At 47.6% G+C, this 14,688-nt stretch overlaps 1 protein-coding gene across 6 annotated transcripts in view; it reads right to left on the minus strand.

The window, feature by feature from the left end:
• Nucleotides 1-14,688, minus strand: part of Mcc (MCC regulator of WNT signaling pathway) — a 274,857-nt gene that overhangs the window by 81,606 nt on the left and 178,563 nt on the right. The window lies entirely within an intron of this gene.

The following is a 14,688-nucleotide window of genomic DNA, read 5'->3' on the forward strand; positions in this document are numbered from 1 at the left end:
TGATTCTAGAGTTTGCAGGGCTCTGACAATTCTCAGGTCTCTCCCTCCCTGTGGAACTGGGATTACAGACATGTATGGCCAGCCCAGCTGACCATGTGGGATTTAGAAATGGGAACTCTCCCAGTCTCAGGCCATGAAGCTTAGTCTCTGAGCTCTCTTTCTCTCCAACAAGAGAGAGAGAGAGAGATAGAGAGAGAGATTGGGATTTAAAGAACAAGACTAAGGGGTTGGGGGTATGGTTCTCAGAGGTTAAAGGACCTTGCTTGAAAAGCCTGCCATCCTGAATTCAATACCTCCCCCCTTACCCATACCCATGTAAAGCCAGATACAAAGTTGCACATGTGTCTGGAGTTTATTTGCAGCAGCAAGAGACCTCATCTCTCCCCTCCCCCCCCCTCTCATAAATAGACAGAATTCCTTTCAGGTTACACAGATGTCCACACATAAGGTCATGCATTGTGAAACTTAAAACATTGCTTGTGTGCTCAGTCATACACTCAGGTACTGAACAAGACTCATCCATTAGCCTACTGGGAACTTTTCTTCTTTAAAGAATTCCTGAAAGTGTGCTGGAGAGATGGCTTAGCAATTAAGACACTTGCCTGCAAAGCCAAAGGATCCAGATTCAATTCCCCAGGGCCCATGTAAGTCAGATGCACAAAGGAACACATGTGTCTGGAGTTGTTTGCAGTGGCTGAAGACACTGGTGTTGCCATTCTCTCTCTCTCTCTCTCTCTCTCTCTCTCTCTCTCTCTCTCCTTCCCTCCCTCCTTCCTTCCCTCCCTCCCTCCCTCCCTCTCTCTCTCTCCTTCCCTCCCTCCCTCTCTCTCATAAGTAAATAAAAATAGATAAAAGCATTTAAAAGAAAAGATATCCTAAAGAAAACAGATCAACATATCCTCAAATTATGAGGTGAAGAAGAAGTGAGTCTATGAAAGTTGAGGCTACTGTGCACAAAGTCATGAAGAGCCTCGTAAAAACGCAACTACACACCCATCACCTGCAGGTTCCCGTGGGGACTTTCTGCCTAGCAGGTGACACAGAGGTGATCGGGTGGAGCTAAGGAAAAACCAGTACCTTAATGTGCAGCTCAAACTTAACTTAGCCATTTGCAGATCAGCATGTCTACAAAAATATCACACTTTCCCCAAAATGTAAGTGGAGTTGAGGCAGGAAATGTTGATGGGTGTCACAACATTATCTTCTCACTGCTGGGACAAAACACCTGATCAAAAGCAGCTGATGGGAGGATTTACGTGGGCTTACAATCTTGAGGGGAAGCTCCATGATGGCAGGAAAAGAGGGTGCAGCTGAGGCTGGAAAGCACCTCTGCCACGGCAGGTGGAAAATAATAGCAAGAGAGTGAGGTGAGCTCTGGTAAGGGGGAGCTACCTATAACAGCCCAAAGCCCAACCCTTAGCAGAACACTTTCTCTAGCAAGGCTCCACCTCCCAAATGGCCACCAGCTGGGGACCAAGCATTCGGAACACACGAGTCTACGGGGGACATTTGATTCCAACCGCCACAGTGGGTGAGAAGAAGAATGCAGGTGGAGAATATGATTTCTCCCCTGGGTGCTCTGTTCCTTCCCTGACATTTACTGATGGAAGACCCCGCTGGGGTGCAGCCATGTTTCCGTGACGTGGGCACACTTGCCTCTTCTCAGCCCTTCGGCCTATGATTTGTACCATCAGCTAAGAAAGCTTCAAATTGGAGTGTGTACTGCAAAGTAGACCACATACTGTCTCCTCCACATACCCTTCTGTCACCACCCACATACGTGAAACATAGGCGTGGGGAAAGCAACGGTCACTTGAAGTCTGAAAAACTGATCTTGGAAGTGAACCCAGAAGACAGCATCATGGGGTTTAATTGTGAGAGTGGAAAGCCCACTGGTATCTGCTTAGTCCTGGGTGAGTGTGTGAGGAAGAAGCCCCCCACCTAGTATTCATGAGGAGTTTTCCACAATGGGGTGGGAGTGGGGCACAAAAGTCTTCAGTCTTGGGTGATTTTTCCTTGAGAGTAGGGGTACATATAGGTAGCCCATTAGTGTGGTACAAGAGTATACGGGTTCATGCATTGTTGCAGTCAGGTTCGCATTACTGGCAGAAATCACCTGACCAAGGGAAGCTTTGGGGGAGGAAAGGGAGTTTATTTTGGCTTACAGACTCTAGAGGAAGCTCCATGATGGCAGGGACAATGATGGCATGAGCAGAGGATGGACATCACCCCCTGGCCAACATAAGGTGGAAAATACCAACAGGAGAGTGTGCCAAACACTGGCAATGGGAAACTGGATATAACACCCATAAGCCCGGCCCCAACAACACACTGCCTCTGGGAGGCATTAATTCCCAAATCCCCATCAGCTGGGAATCTGGCATTCAGAACACCTAAGTTCATGAAGGACACCTGACTCACTCAAACCGGCACATACATGTAGGTACAGAGATGGATATAGTCCTGTGAGAATATGTGGAGGCCAAAGCAGGGCACTGGGCACTGTTCTATGGTTCTCCCATGTGTTTCCTTGAGACCAAGTTCTCTCTATAAGCCTGGAGTTCCCTTTACTTGACTGACCAGTGAGTCTCTGCTCCCCACAGGACTGGAACAGCAGACATGTGTGGCTACTCCCACTTGCTTATGTGGGTACCGAGGAACTCATCTCAGGGCTAGTCAGTCCCTCATACTTGCGTAGAAAGAGCTCTCACCCTCTGAGCCAACTTCAAAGCTGCCAGTGTTGGGTTTTGTGTAGACCAAGGCTCACTATCTTGGTAGCTTGATGAAGAGAGAAGTAGGGAAATACAACTATAAGTGAGAAAAATGTGAGAGATTCTCCAAAGTCCTTAGTTCTCTCAAAAAAAAACCAACCAGACACACACACACACACACACACACACACACACACAATATTTGGGCTGAAGAGTTGGTTAGCAGTGACTCAGAAAACTAAGAAGGCATTAAACAGATAGAAAGCCCCTAGCTCAGGCTGGAGAGATGGCTTAGCGGTTAAGCACTTGCCTGAGAATCCTAAGGACCCTAGTTCGAGGCTCGATTCCCCAGGACCCACGTTAGCCAGATGCACAAGGGGGTGCACGTGTCTGGAGTTTGTTTGCAGTGGCTGGAGGCCCTGGCATGCCTCCCTCCCTCCCTCCCTCCCTCCCTCCCTCCCTCCCTCCCTCCCTCCCTCTCTCTCTCTCTCTCTCTCTCTCTCTCTCTCAAATAAATAAATAAATAAAAATACAAACAAACAAAAATCCCCTAGCTCTGCAAACTCTGAATTAGAACGGGAGTATAAATACGGTAAAAACAGATATAGGTTAATATCCTCGGAATATGTTAATTATTAGACATCTGCAGAAGTCAGGAATAATTAGGTTTTGGAAAGAAAACAATTAAAAAGTACTCTTCAGAGTCACCTTTTTTGGTCTAGGGAGTAATTGTGCCCAGGCTTCTCCTCTGGAGTCAGCACTGCAAGTTCTGATCCGCATTAGTGGGAGATGCCATGCATGCCGAGCAAATCGCCTTCGCTGCATGGCCAGCGCAGTGTGTTGCAGCTTGACTGAGACGGCTGCTCAGTGAAGGAGGTGAGGGGCAGGTGCTGCTGCTGTTTTGCTGGCATGAATGGCATTTGCAAAATCTTTAATAGACACCTTAAACCTTCTTGGTTGGGCAGATTCCAAAGCGAAGCTTCTGCCACATCACTCTTATGTTGTACTAAATAACTTCTAGGGACTAGTAGGAAGAACCTTATAAAGCTGTGAACAGAGGGCTGGAGAGTTGGCTTAATGGTTAAGGCATTTGCCTGCAAAGCCAAAGGATCCCGGTTCGATTCTCTAGGACCCATGTAAACCAGATGCACAAGAGGGCACATGCATCTGGAGTTCCTTTGTAGTGGCTAGAGGCCCTGGAACATCCATTCTCTCCCTCTCTCTCTCTCTCTCTCTCAAATAAATTTCATATATATATATATATATATATATATATATATACAAATTATATTAATATAATATATATAGACACACACATATATATACATACATACATACATACATACATACATACATACATACGAATAGAAGAGAGAGGGTGGGAGAAGGAATACATTACTTTAGAAATGTCCTCTCTGGGGTCACAGCATGGTACAGAGAACGAAGCCACAACAGCAATGTCATCTCAGGCAAGAGGGGGTTTTTGACGTCATGAAAGGCAACCTAAGGCTGCCATTCAATGCATGTGAATGTTAAGCAAGGACAGAAAAACAAAAACTGGGTGAATTCTGTGTGCCAGGAGAAGAACCTAACCTCAGATAGACTCTGGGTAGACAAAGAAGCAAACATCGGGAGTCTTCTTGGCTGAGCAGCACTCTGGCAAGTGGATTTCAGACAGGTCCTGAGAGCAGAAGAACGTGTGTAAAAGCTTAGAGCTGTGGGCCCGCAGGGGTCAGTGAAGAAAGAATAAGGGGTTCAGCCTAGCTGTGTTGTAGTCACCTTCTCACTGCTGGCACAAAACACCCCACCCAAAGCAGCTGATGGAAGGAAAGTTACAGTCTCAAGGGGAAGCTCCATGGTGGCAGATAAAAAAAAAAAAAAACAAAAAACAACAGCAGAGGCTGGACATCACCTCCTTGCCAATATCAGGTGGTCAACAGCAGCAAGACAGTCAGCCAACCGACACCGGCAAGGTAGGAGCTAATAAACCCCAGGTCTACCCTCAGTGACACACCGCCTCCAGCAAAGGCCCACCTCCCCAACTGCCATCAGCTCGGAACCAAGAATCCAAAGCACATGAGTTTATGGGGGGACAGCTAGCTCAAACCACTACAAAGCTACGACCCACACAGAGCAGGGCGTTTTTGTGGGCACTGAGGATGGACAGGCACTCAGGCTACATCATGATTGGGTGGTTTGGATCAAAAGGAAAATTTAATACATTGGAGGAGGCAAAAAAAAAAAAAAAAGTCAGGATTTGATGGTAAAAAGAAAATTATGATGTCGGAGTGCAGGGGAAGAAGTAAATGTTGCCAACATCCTGTAGAGAAATGCCAAGGGGGCATGGGACAAGATGACACCTCAGGAAGGGGTAAGATTGGCACACCAGAGCCCTGGTCAAAGCTCCTCCGAAAGTCACCCTAGGTGTTCTAGAACAAAACAACATGTGGGGCCTAAGATGGCTTAGCAGTTAAGTGCTTGCTTGTGAAGCCAAAAGACCCCAGTTCGAGGCTCAATTCACCAGAACCCACGTATGCCAGATGCACAAGGGGGTGCACGCATCTGGAGTTGGTTTGCAGTGGCTGGAGGCCCTAGTGCGCCCATTCTCTCTCTATCTGCTTCTTTCTCTCTCTGTCTGTTGCTCTCAAATAAATAAAAATAAACAAAAAAATTTTAAAAATAAAAACATGGGCACTGAGGAAACCGTAGAGGTGGGAAGCTACACTGGGAGAAGACCAGAGGTTTGGAGACAAAATAGATTAGAAGACGCGGGTGGTCCCGCTGCCTCTCCCTCTGAGTGCCTCATCTCCTTCACTGACAGCCTGGAAGGAGGCTGAAATAACAAGAACCACTTCTCTCAGGACCCTTTGTATATGGACACTGTGTGATTGCATTACGTGTACGCTGAGGATCGGGTTCTGTCTTCAGGAGTGCTTGTCTGTCGAAAGCACTGGGATCGGTTAAAATCACTGCTGACCCAGGGCCACTGTGCAAAGACGAGATTCCGAGCTAAACGCTCGAGGGTGCTCTGCACGGCCTCACTTGAGTCACTGCCGGTGAAGGTGCCTTATTCAGTCAGGGAGGTGGCATCAGCCTTTCAGAATGACTTCATTGTTCCCTTCTGTGTGCTATACGTAGTGACTCTTATCAAGGGACAACTATTTTACAGCACAGCCTAATTCCATAATTCCCAAGTTTGGCACCAAAGAAACTAATATTGTGGCCTAAGGAAAAGATTTACTTCTGTTTTAAAGATTCCTTCTTACTGGCTTCGGAGAAAATTGCCTAATCAAGGCTGGAGAAATGGCTCAGTGGCTAAGGTACTTGCCTGCAAGGCCTAACAACTGGAGTTCAAGTCCCCAGTACCCATGTGAAGCCAGATGCATGGGGTGGAACATGCATCTGGAGTTTGTTTGCAGCAGCCAGAGGCCCTGGTATGCCCATTCCCCCCCCCTCTCTCTCTCTCTCTCTCTCTCTCTCTCTCTCTCTCTCTCTCTCTCTCTCTCTAACTGCTTGCAAATAAGTAAATATTTTTAAAAACTAATCAGAAAAGGGCAAAGTTAATGAAGGAACAGGGAGGTGAGTGGGTAGGTGGGTGACATCAGATGTCATCCTTCCTGGACTGCTCTCCACCTGGTTTACTGAGGCAGGATCTTTCACATGAACTTAGCACTCGCCGATTTGGCTAGTCTGGTTAATTGATAGGGCTCCTCTGTCACTGTCAGCTGAACTCTGGGATTACAGGCAAGTCACTACACCTACCAGCATTTGCGTGCACGTGGGGATCCAAACTCTAGAATAAGCCTGAGCCATCTTTCCCAGCTCCAGATGAAAGTAAAATTCTTATCATGTTCTCCAGACTTCAAAAGCTCAAGTTCTGTGGAGTCAGGAGTTAACAAAAATATCACATTGCCAGCTTTACTGGTATCTACTTGATTCTGGACACACATTCATGCCCTGTCACTGGGTTGAAACAAAGGAGAAAGTCATCCCACATGGCAGCTCCCTGCCTTGGCAGCTGTCAGTCAGCTGTGGCTACAGAACCCATACTACTTAACCTCATAAATATTTCTTTTTGTTGTTGTTGTTTGTTTGTTTTTTCAAGGTAGGGTTTCACTCTAGCCCAGGCTGACCTGGAATTCACTAGGTAGTCTCAGGATGGCTTCAAACTCACAGTGATCCTCCTACCTCTGCCTCCCGAGTGCTTGGATTAAAGGCATGCGCCACCACACCCGGCCCTCGTAAATATTTCTTTAAATTGAACTACAATTTGTCATTCTTGCAATAAAATGCAGAATGGTCCTAAAATGGCTAACATTCTTTTAACTAACGATTTTTTTTTAAGATACAGGAAATAAATGCATTCCTTTCATTTATCTTAACAGACCGACTGCTGGTGGCTGGAGAGGTGGCTCAGTGGTTAAGTGTGCTTGCTGCTTGAGGGCCTGAGTGACAGGATCCGATAGTAAACTCATAGACACACGCTTGCAAATACTCAACAGGGCTTAAGGATATCACACGTGAAGGTATTTTATTTCACTATTTGGGCCATAAAGGAACCACAACATCATGTTTATTGGGAGGGAAAGAGGTCTGGATTAGACTGCAATAGAGACACAGAACATGGCTAGACTGTGGCTTGTGGGCAGAGAGCAGGAGGAAGTGTGATCTTGAAACACGGCAGAAGTCTTGGAGGGTAGAGGGCCTCACATGAGACAGATCTGGTCCAGACCGCCCTGCCTCAAATGAGAAGCATCCCGAAGAGGAGGCAGAGGGATGTGGAGATTGCAGAGACCGGGGTGGGGGCTGGGGGTGGTCTGGAGTCTGCTATTCAAGGCCAAAGAGAAACAGGATAAGAGCCCATCTTCTAAGGAGGAGATTGAGGACATGCAGGATCCTAGATGCGAAAGAGGCCATTGGGAAAGAAAGTGGACTTATAGGAAAATGCAAGAGAAGGGGAGTAGAATAAAGAAAAAGACAATGGGTTTTTCATTTTTAAAACTACCAGTAGCCAGGCAAGCGGGGGGGGGGGGGATGCCTATAATCCCAGCACTGGGGGGACTCAAGCAGGAAGGCCGCAAGCGTCTGAGGCCAGCGCAGGGTACATAGACAGTCCCAGGCCAGCCTGCACTATGAAGCCAGACTTGGTTTAAAAAAAAAAAAAAAGAGCATAGCATAGCATGTGTGAGGTCCTAGGTTCCATCCCCAGCATGGCAAGACAAGAGTGGAGGAGGGGAAGCAGGGAAGAGATACATCAGTGGTGTCTCATGATGCTCAGGCCGCCAAACCAAACAGCTCAGACTGGGTGGTTTAAACAGTTCCGATGATTTTCCTCACAGTTGTGAAGACTGGAAATCCCTGAGCATGTGCCAGCACGGTCACTTTCTGGAAAGGCCCTCGGCTGGGCTTGCAGATGGCTGCCTTCCCCTTGTGTCATCAATGGAAGGCAGGGAAGGAGGGAGGGCACACGCGCACACACACACAGCTCCCCAGTGTCCCTCCATGAGAGCCCCACCCTCATGACTTCATCTGATCCTAATCACCTCCCAAGGGCCATCTCCACACTGGTGATGAACAGCTGCGGAGGAAGGCAAGACAGTAAGTTCCAGTCCCGAGTAGAAAGGGGCTTTGGAAGACTGTTGCAGGTCAGAAGCCAGGCAGTGGAACAAATGGGAAAGGAAGCTGGGACCAAGGACTTGTGAGAATAACCTACAGGTAAAGAAAACAAGCTCCTTGGGAAAGAACAGACCTCCTGTCTAATTTACCTTAACATCTTTTTATTTTTCCTGTTCAGATCCAAAATGAGCCAGAGATGTATTTTGCATTTCCCCTATGCCATTATATCATATCCCCAAATCAAAGAAATATTGTTTGAGAGCCACCACTAACGCACAGCTAAGTGGAAAAGCATATGCCACCAATCAGTGTGTACTGTGTGATCCAGTTTGTTTAAAATACTCAAGAATAAAAGTTTTCAGAGGCCAAATACACAGAATGCTCAGGGTTTATCTCTAGGAGATGGGATTTGAGACGCATTAGGCAGGGCTCAGCTAGGCAAACAAATTATGCTGGATGACTCAGAGAGCATTTAATTCAGGCAGGTCGATGCTTGCAAAACTATTGGGAGAATGGAGAACAGAAAAGGTGGGTGGCAGACACAGAGAGCTGTCAGGTTGGCTAACGTAACTCTGGTTCTCTCAAATCAAGAAACTGCTGCTGTTGCACATCTGCCCACAGCTGCACAATCTGGCCAGTCAAGATCTCATGCCTGCGATGTATGTCAGCTCATGTGCCTCCACAATGGCCTAGAGGAAAGGACTAATGCCTTCTCTTGCCTTCCACACCTAAGTGGGTACATCCCCACTGGCAGATGAAAGCTGTGTCCAGAACACAGCTGGCAAGGGGGTATGGTGAAGCAGCCTCCATGCCCAGAATCTCGGGAATTCTGGGGAACTACACTGGGGTGGCACCAGCTTGCTCTCGGTGACCAATCACAAGCTTTCTTGGTCACATTTACATTCCCAAGTCACAGCAGCCATGACACCAACCTATGAAATTGTCCTTCTATTCAACATACAAGAGCCAACACACCATCATTTACTATAACTCCCCTCCCCCCAACCATCATGCCTCTTGTAGGTCAGAGATGAACACACACACCCACATCACGGAGCCTAGCTTCCAAATTACAAGTTTCACCAGCACCTATTAACCACATGTATTTTTGTTTATTTATTTGGGAGGGAGAGAGCAGAAGAGGGAATATGGGTATGCCAGGACTTCTTGTCGCTGTAAGCAAACTCCAACGTGTGCATCACTTTGAGCATGTGGCTGTACGTGGGTAATGGGAAGTTGAACCCCAGGCCATCAGGGTTTGCAGGCAAGCATGTCAAACCACTAAGCAATCTCTCCTACCCTCACTCACCGTATATAAAGAAGCAGAAAACAAGAGGAGAACATGAAATGTATATATGCAAAAACCAAGCAAGAGAATATGTCTTCCTCAGCCAGATTTTCTTCAGTTGGGGCATAAAACTGTAGTTGTCATATTCCCTTCCTTTTATGTACTGGGAAAACCTTATTTCCTTGTGTTTAGCTAGCTTCTCTTTACCTAGTAAGGTATTCCAAAATCTTTATTTTTTTTTTTTTTATTATTAAATTTTTTATTTATTTATTTGAGAGTGACAGACACAGAGAGAAAGACAGATAGAGGGAGAGAGAGAGAATGGGCGCGCCAGGGCTTCCAGCCTCTGCAAACGAACTCCAGACGCGTGCGCCCCCTTGTGCATCTGGCTAACGTGGGACCTGGGGAACTGAGCCTCGAACCGGGGTCCTTAGGCTTCACAGGCAAGCGCTTAACCGCTAAGCCATCTCTCCAGCCCCCAAAATCTTTATTCTTGAAGAGCAGAGCCTTGGATAGCTTGCCCTAATCTACTCATTTTCACAACCAGACAACTACAGGCAGAATCCTAGAAAGTTCCATGTCTCAAACATAGTCCTCACTGTACTGTGGCTCATTAGTGACAGTCCTCTCTCTGCTCCAATAGTCACGGCAACAACCACTTCCTTTGTTTTTGACAAGCAAGCACCTTTAACCGCTGAGCCTTCTCTTTGTAGTTCAGTGGCACGGATCTGCAAGCGCCGGGTAGTCAACCAGTGCACTGCTTTACTGCGCTCTCTGGTGGATGTGTGCTCCCTTGGGAACTAAGACTGGTCAACTAGCAGACCCCAAGGTCTGAAGGATGAGAGGCCCAAACTTCCACGTGGGTTTAGGTTTATAAATGAGAAGTGGAGCGAAGATGGATATCATACACAAGCCTGTCGCTGCCACGACATCCCTTCGTGTCATCCCTTGGATCCAAACAAACAAAACACAAGTGTGGATTGCTGGGAGATCTACTCCACTCCCAGAGTACTGAAAAGGGAAGGACCGACTTCAGAAGGACCTGACTGGTTTGAGAACCCAGGCTCTAGACCTGGGGTATATTATGGCAGTTAAGATTCCTCCAAGGTGCCCTGTCCCTTCCTTGGGACTTGCACAGCACAACGGGGCTAGAAGTCAAGCACATTTCCCAGACTGTTGGCTGCTGGAGCCACATCTTGGTCTCTGGAGCTCCAAGGACAGGAAGGACCTTGTCTCCTTGACCCCCATGTCTGCACATCTTACGGCCTGGCAGAGAGCACCCTCAGGGGAGGGGCTGGCTCACTTACATGATGTGAACTGGAAGACCTGAATGTGACATCAGCACAGACACACTCGTCCTTTAAGGAAGAAGCACCAATAAATGTCAGTGGTCAGGCGGCTCACTGTGTTTTAGGGTGAAGTGGTCTGAACAAGACATTCATTCTAAACATCTTGAAATTGACCTGTCCCAGTGATATGTGATACATAGGTTTTTTTTTACACCCCACAACTCATTAAAGCCTGTTTGCTTTCAGTCACAAGTGTTTAAATGTGTAACACACTTTCACAGCAGTCCTGAATCTGCTAATGTGCTCTGCTAAGTTGTCCCCCACCCTTTCACACCAACATACTCCTGTCTTTGGGCTAAAAATTCTTCTCTGCTCATGTAGTCTAATCCATAACCACCCTCTCTAGACCAGGATACAATTTTTTAAAACTTGCAGTTTTAAATTAGAATATGACATTTGTTGTGTTAGCTCCAAGTCAGCACAAAATTTTCCATGATTTTGCCCAGAAAACATATATATCTGTCCATGGGTACCCTCATCAACAAGCCCCATCATTACTGTGACTCTAAGAGTTGGAACAGAAATACAGCCAAAGTCTCTTCTGAGCCAGGACTTGACAGGGAGACTTTAGAGAAGCTGCGCCGAAACTTCTTCAGTCATGGCTGCGTAAGCTTCCCGTGAACAAAGCTCCCTTTCTTCAAGAAGGTAGGTGCCAACCGCTTCTCTGCTAGGGATGTTTCCTCCATATCACCAGGAAAACAGGAGGGTTCTCATCCTGGGTTCGGTGTGTGTGTGTTCCTCAGCAGGTCCCCCTGAACAACAGGGCAGATACCCACCCACTGACACTATGCATTGCATACTGAGGGGCCAACTAGATGGATCAACCAGGGAGACAGAGTATCTGAAATTATGGTGGTTTAAATGTAAAATAACACCCCATGGCCGTTATGTGTTTGTAATTAAGCCTTATACTCAATCCTCAGCTGGTGGAGCCTTTGGGAGGTGGAGCCTTGCTGGAGGAGGTGTGTCACTGGGTGTGCAGATTTTGAGGTGCGTAAGTCCAGCCCTACTGAGTGTTCACTAGCTTAGCTCACTCTCAGTTACCCGGAGCTGAAGCCTACTGAGTGTTCACTAGCTTAGCTCACTCTCAGTTACCCGGAGCTGAAGCCCTATTGAGTGTTCACTAGCTTAGCTCACTCTCAGTTACCCCGAGCTGAAGCCCTACTGAGTGTTCACTAGCTTAGCTCACTCTCAGTTACCCGGAGCTGAAGCCTACTGAGTGTTCACTAGCTTAGCTCACTCTCAGTTACCCCGAGCTGAAGCCCTACTGAGTGTTCACTAGCTTAGCTCACTCTCAGTTACCCCGAGCTGAAGCCCTACTGAGTGTTCACTAGCTTAGCTCACTCTCAGTTACCCCGAGCTGAAGCCTACTGAGTGTTCACTAGCTTAGCTCACTCTCAGTTACCCCGAGCTGAAGCCCTACTGAGTGTTCACTAGCTTAGCTCACTCTCAGTTACCCCGAGCTGAAGCCCTACTGAGTGTTCACTAGCTTAGCTCACTCTCAGTTACCCGGAGCTGAAGCCTACTGAGTGTTCACTAGCTTAGCTCACTCTCAATTACCCCGAGCTGAAGCCCTACTGAGTGTTCACTAGCTTAGCTCACTCTCAGTTACCCCGAGCTGAAGCCCTACTGAGTGTTCACTAGCTTAGCTCACTCTCAGTTACCCCGAGCTGAAGCCCTACTGAGTGTTCACTAGCTTAGCTCACTCTCAGTTACCCCGAGCTGAAGCCCTACTGAGTGTTCACTAGCTTAGCTCACTCTCAGTTACCCCGAGCTGAAGCCCTACTGAGTGTTCACTAGCTTAGCTCACTCTCAGTTACCCCGAGCTGAAGCCCTACTGAGTGTTCACTAGCTTAGCTCACTCTCAGTTACCCCGAGCTGAAGCCTACTGAGTGTTCACTAGCTTAGCTCACTCTCGGTTACCCCGAGCTGAAGCCTACTGAGTGTTCACTAGCTTAGCTCACTCTCGGTTACCCCGAGCTGAAGCCCTACTGAGTGGTCACTAGCTTAGCTCACTCTCGGTTACCCCGAGCTGAAGCCTACTGAGTGTTCACTAGCTTAGCTCACTCTTGGTTAACCCGAGCTGAAGCCCTACTGAGTGGTCACTAGCTTAGCTCACTCTCGGTTATCCCGAGCTGAAGCCTACTGAGTGTTCACTAGCTTAGCTCACTCTCGGTTAACCCGAGCTGAAGCCCTACTGAGTGGTCACTAGCTTAGCTCACTCTCGGTTACCCCGAGCTGAAGCCTACTGAGTATTCACTAGCTTAGCTCACTCTCAGTCACCCCGAGCTGACAAGTGACAAGATGTGCTGGCAGCCTCTGCTCCTGTCATGTTCTCCCCACCATCATGATGCAAATTTCCCTCCAGACAGTAACTCAAAATAAACCCTTTCCTCCCATAAGCTGCGTTTGTTTCAGTGTTTGTGTCTCAGTCATGAGAAGGTGACTGCAGTAAGCACCCTTATGGAAAGAACACTGAGGGAAAGCAGAGACTCTTGCTCTCTGCTAAGGGTAAATTCCATCACTAGCAATCTCTTTTCTAGCTTTCCCACCAGTAAAGTGATAGATTAGATCTGTCCCCGCTTTAGCAATCTCGTAAGCGGATAAGTTACTGTTGATAAACAATCTGGGATTACCTCAAAATACCATTGGATGATCCGGAAGGCCACATAATGCTTAGCTCTAAGTCACATTCACGAATCTCAAAACTCATCAGTCTCCACGCGACACACAGACTGGGGAAAACCTGGTGAGTTAGAGACGTTGTAAAGACACTGGTCTACTGGTCTGTCTCTGTGATAGTGGTGACTGCACTCCAAACTTGTTAATAAAACATTTTACTAAACCTCTGAATCTAGAACTGTGGTGGTTTAAATCAGATATCCCCCACAAACTCACATGTTCTGCAACGGTTGGTCCCCAGTTGATAGCAATTTAGGATGTGGATCCTTGCTGGGGGAGGTGTGTATTGGGGGGGCAGGCTGATGGGTGTTACAGCCAGCTCCCCATTGCCATAGTTCAGATCACTTTCTTGCTGCTGTTTACCACCTGCTGTGGCAGAGGAGATGTCCAGCCTCCACTCATGCCATACTTTCCCCTGCCGGCATGAAGCTTCCCCCTCAAGACTGTAAGCCAAAATAAAGACTTTCCTCCTACCAGTTGCATTTGGTCCCAGCCACGTGAAGGTAAGTACAACAATACTTTCTTTTTTGTTTTTTCCAGGTAGGGTCTCACTCTAGCCCAGGCTGACCTAGAACTCACTATGTAGTCTCAGGGTGGCTTCGAACTCATGGCAATCCTCCTACCTCTGCCTCCCTAGTGCTGAGGTTAAAGGCATGCGCCACCACACCCGGCTGCAACAATACTTTTTTTTTTTTTTAATTTTTATTTATTTATATGAGAGTGACAGACACAGAGAGGAGGACAGATAGAGGGAGAGAGAGAGAATGGGCGCGCCAGGGCTTCCAGCCTCTGCAAACGAACTCCAGACGCGTGCACCCCATTATGCATCTGGCTAACGTGGGACCTGGGGAACCGAGCCTCGAACCGGGGTCCTTAGGCTTCACAGGCAAGCGTTTAACTGCTAAGCCATCTCTCCAGCCCAACAATACTTTTAACAACAAATTCAGGACCCTTACTCCCCACCTGTCTACCTTCAGAGCTGTGGTGAGGATCAAGGTCACTGAACAGGGCCGTGGAACATTGCAAAGCGCCCGGCTTGGGT

The sequence above is a fragment of the Jaculus jaculus genome, chromosome 6, assembly GCF_020740685.1.
Source record: "Jaculus jaculus isolate mJacJac1 chromosome 6, mJacJac1.mat.Y.cur, whole genome shotgun sequence".
Classification (NCBI taxonomy): Eukaryota; Metazoa; Chordata; class Mammalia; order Rodentia; family Dipodidae; genus Jaculus; species Jaculus jaculus.